Source organism: Amaranthus tricolor, chromosome 10 (genome assembly GCF_026212465.1).
Source record: "Amaranthus tricolor cultivar Red isolate AtriRed21 chromosome 10, ASM2621246v1, whole genome shotgun sequence".
NCBI lineage: Eukaryota > Viridiplantae > Streptophyta > Magnoliopsida > Caryophyllales > Amaranthaceae > Amaranthus > Amaranthus tricolor.
Window position 1 is genome coordinate 14,595,993 of NC_080056.1, and position 5,020 is coordinate 14,601,012.

The 5,020-nt window shown below is 27.5% G+C and overlaps 1 long non-coding RNA gene and 1 other non-coding gene across 2 annotated transcripts in view; one reads left to right on the plus strand and one right to left on the minus strand.

The window, feature by feature from the left end:
• LOC130825827 (uncharacterized) overlaps positions 1-1,824 on the plus strand; it is a 15,019-nt gene extending 13,195 nt beyond the window's left edge. Inside the window, exon 3 of the long non-coding RNA XR_009046966.1 lies at positions 1,722-1,824. This is a non-coding gene — a long non-coding RNA (uncharacterized LOC130825827). The remainder of the gene's footprint in view (positions 1-1,721) is intronic.
• Positions 1,825-3,440: 1,616 nt separating this feature from the next.
• Positions 3,441-3,513, minus strand: TRNAF-GAA (transfer RNA phenylalanine (anticodon GAA)). The gene has a single exon. It is a non-coding gene; the product is annotated as a tRNA-Phe (tRNA).
• Between the last annotated feature and the right edge of the window lie 1,507 nt (positions 3,514-5,020).

Here is a 5,020-nt window from a genome sequence, read left to right on the forward strand (position 1 = left end):
ACGTAAGAATGGTGTTTTGTGATGTTTTTGTGTAGTTTATTATTGTGAATGAATTTTGTATGAGCTTAGAAACTTTAGGATTGTGTTTATATGAACTTCACAGTAGAGAAAAGTTAGAAAATCATTTAGGTTCATTTCCTTAACGGTAGAGCGTAAAATGTTCAAATATAAAATAATTATTAAATGATGTTATTTGAGCAATATAACTTTTATAAGACCCTTATATGAAAAGTAGGTTTGGAGTTTGATCATTGGATAAGCCTATATGATTATCTATGGACCCTTGTGAATTAAAAAAAAAACAATTAACCAAAAATAATATAATATTAAATAAATACTAAATGGACTATTTTAGACTTAAAATTTTTACGAGACACTCCTATAGTATTATCTTTTACTGGTAACTTCACTTATGAAAAACCATTGTCATTGTACTTGTTATCACCATTTGATTCATGCAATATGTCGCCTCACATCATCTAATGTTGCATCTTTTTCTTAATGGAAGTGGTAATATCTGATCAATTTTAATTTCAATACCATTTCTGTCTTTTTAGTAATTATGCATAAGACCACCCTAATGATGGTTGTTTAACTACCAAAAACAAAAATTATGATATGGTTAATGTTGGGATGAGTTATCCCACATCCATAAGCTACTAGAGACCTTTTTCCTATTGCCATATGGTTTTGGGATGGTATATATCTCTTTGGCTTATGAAGTGTGTGCACTTGTGTCCCCCCGTTAATATGTTGGCATTTACAATAAGTCCAACCTAATTTAACAGTTAAAAATAAATAGGAAAATTCTCTATAGTAGCAATGAAGTTTGGCAAAACATGAGTTGTAGCACTTTTTTTAGGAAAAATTATTTATAATAATCTAACTTTTTTATGAATTTTCGATAATAATCCCACCTATTGATTACTATGAATAATCCTAAATTTGGGAGTTATTTTCATATAGTGAACCTAGTAATCGGATTACTTGTTATGGCAAGTTTATTTTTTATAAAAAAAAGATAAACTAAAATAAATTTTTGAAAAGCATTTTTTTTAAATGTAGAAAAAAAATGTGATTTTTTATCATGCAAAATTTTTTTATGTGAATATTTAAATTTTTCTCTAATTTTACAATAATTTTCAGTTTACTTTTTTTTGGTGAGTTACCTACTAGAGCAGGTCATTGGTTAACCCCAAGTTTACTCTAAGCAAAAACCCCTAAAGTTGGGATTATTCATGGTTAATCAATATTTGGGATTAATGTAGGAAAATCATAAAAAGATTGGATTATTTTAGGTAAATATTCATTTTTTATGATTTTTCTACATGTTAGCAACATGGTTTCAAATTTATTAAGGGAAAGTCTACATGGTAGCATCGAACTTTTATAAAACATGCGCGATATCATTTTTATAAAACTGCTCACTACTCACCATGACCTACCATTACCACGCGTTATACACATGATGTCCATTTAACTAGCCTTCATTCTACCATTATAAATACATGTTGCATCATTCATTTATCTCTAAGCTTTTATATTCCTACCGTTACTCTACAAATACACTGGCCTCCTACTTAGAATATATACTTAACCAAATATTCCTTCAATTGATCTGAACTCATCCTTCAATTCGTTAATCTTGCATTCATTATATTATCATACATTCATTGATTTCTGTTTTCCGATCTGACTTGAGCGTCATAAGGATTTTCCAGGAAAACCACCCCGGGCAAGGCTAACGCTGTATTGCAAGATTTAAGGTCTCATCAGCAGAAAGATCATAAGCACTTTCAGCATACTGATAGTTCTCCCCAAGTACACCTTATATATCCAAGTATTTTAAGTATCTTTTGCTCTTTCACGTTTCATTACTTAAACAATATTCAATGTTTATTTTCAAAAATTGATGAAAACAAAAGGAGACAAAAAAATGCTTAAACTAATACTAATTTATTATATCTAATTAGTTAAATTGCTCAAACAATAAATACTTTTACAAAAATCTTTCATCAAAATTTTAATATATATGTGCAACACATCTTCAAATATATTCGTATTATAGTCATATGACAATCATTGAATAACTTAATGGAGTACATTATTGAAATTCTTTGACATTAAAAAAATTTTTTTTAAAAATATTTGTTTTATAAATAAGTTAGAGTATATTTTAATAATTGAACAATATTATAGAGTAAAGAAGAAAATAGGAAATCCGTATCTGAAAACTTAATTATGTATACTTGTAATACTAATTGAGTAGTTTACTAGTTTATTTAATATTTAATAAATAATTGAGATTTTTTGAAAAAGAAAATTTTGAAATTTGAATATGAAAAATAAAAAGGAATAATTAAACATCAAAACTACAGTACTAAAAAAGTTTTTCAGTATTTGCTCCCGTCTTGAGAAAATGAGAATTTTTTGTTTTACAAACCCAGAAAAAACAAGTAAAGAAAAGAAAATAATAATAATAATAATAATAATAATAATAATAATAATAATAATAATAATAATGATGATGATGATTGATGATACAAGTACGAGATTCACAATGACAACTACAACCAATTCAATTCAACCAAACTAACAATAACTTTGATGATTACTCCGGTAGAAAATCATAATGCGAAAATAAAGATTGATTTGAATTTTGAATACTAATTAAAATAACGCATTATCTTAAATTCCTAAATTAAAGGGATAATATTGATTGCAAAAAACTACCTTATCTAAAATTCTTTGCAAAAAACTACCTTATATAATATAATTCTTTGCAAAACACTACCTTTTAAAGGATTTTAACAGTTGACCGTTAATTTTAACCTTTGACCGTCACGTGACACTTAAAAGACACCTCCTTCCTCATTTGATGAAGCTTCCATGGCTGCCATCGATAATCTATTCGACAATTTTACTAATTTGAGCTATAAAACTAGAGTTTTAATGAATATGAAATTTGACAATATTACAATAACACTCTAGGTTATTTTTAGAGGCGTTCAAAACTGATTCGACCCGATAATCCAAACCGAAATCAAAGTGAATCGACCCGATAATGTGTTCCTTTTTTTTAGGTTTATCGAATCGACATTATTCGAATCGAAGTCGTACCCGAACCGGTTGACAACCGAAAAATGGGAAAACTGAACCCGAGTTGTGACTGATTTTTGTAACCGACACATAACCACTAACCAAGATTACCCGAACCTAATAATGAGCGACCTGAGTGATATCCTACCCGAATTATGCTCGAAACCGAACTCGATCCGACTAAAACTGATTTAACCCGAACAAAATTTAGATTGAGCTGCTGTAAACCTAAACCAATTGTTAACATAGAAGTATGATCGACTCATATTCAATCATCTCATTAGTTAATCTAATTAAGTGATAGATATTTTAATAAATGTAATTTTAAAAAATTAAAAAAATGCGATGAGCGTGGATCGAACACGCGGCCTTCAGATCTTCAGTCTGACGCTCTCCCAACTGAGCTATCCTCGCTAATTAATAATTATTGATAAATTGAACTAATCATTCAATATTAGAGTGGAAACCTGTGCAAGTTTTTAACATCAACATACATAAATATGTAATATTAAATAAATAAAGTCAGAGATATTATGCAATAGATTTACTCAATTTTGATAGTTTTATGCATAAAATTACCCCATATTTTTGAAAATTAGCACCAATATATTATGCAGTATAATATATTCTCTAACTTACTCAATTTAACTATAAATAAATGCTAGACAAAGATACTTTAAAGGTAGAGATATTACTCTAGATTAAATGTGTGGTGGTTTTTCTTTAGCCAATAATTGAGTTTCATTTGACAAACTCTCTTTAATTGTGACGACACTTGGAATTTTCTAAGCTTGTTAGTATAATGTATAATTTTCCATACATTTGCCCATATAATACCATCAGTAGTGGATCCAATCAAAAATACTAAAAAAAACTCTATAGTATATACTAAAACGAACTAAACAAATATCACTTAAATTAATAAAAATTAATTACAAAAATTTTATCGACTTCAAAATAGTAAAGCGAATTACTTTATAAAAGAAAACGTGCATTGAACACGCAACCGTCAGATCTTTAGTCCGAAGCTCTCTCCCAACTGAGCTATCCTCGCTAATCGATAATTGTTGATAAATTTAACTAATAATTCATTAGTAGTTCGGAAATCCATGCAATGCACGATTTTTTTTAACATCAATAAATGTAAACATATGATATTTAAAAAATAAACCGACGATATTATGCATTTGAAATGCTCAATATTGAGAGTTGTATGCCTAATATTACTCCCATAATTTTGAAAATTAGCACCAATATATTATACATTATATTATATTCTCTATTTTACTCAATTTAACTATAAATAAATGCTAAGGAAAGATACTTTAATGGTAGTCATATTGTTCAAGATTAAATGTCATATCATTTTTTCTTTAGCCAATAATTGAGTTCCATTTGGCAAAAGCTCTTTTTAATCGTCATACTTGGAATTTTTCAAGCTTTTTAGTATGATGTATGATTTGACATACATTTTCCCATAACATATCATCAATGGCGAATTCAGGGCTCAAACTAAGTGAGAACACATGTATGACAAAAACATTCCAATTAAAAACACAAAAAAAAATCATAAATATATACGTTAAAAATTTATGTATTCAATTAAACCCTAAAAAATAATATTTAATATAATAGTCTATCTCATCGAATTTTCTTATTTTTCCATAAGTGACACTCTGAAATTTAAACTCGACATATTAAATAATTTAAAATATCACCAACAATAATGAATTAAAGTATCTCTGCATATCAAATTGCAATTAAGTAAAAAAAAATCCCACTTTTTCATAATTTCATTCTCCTCTAAATAAAAAAATTCAAATAAATGATCAAGAACATGCTTCAACTCTTCATTTAAAACAGAGTTTTTTTTAAAAAAAAAAAACACCGCAACAATCAGTAAGTAATAATTAATAAATTA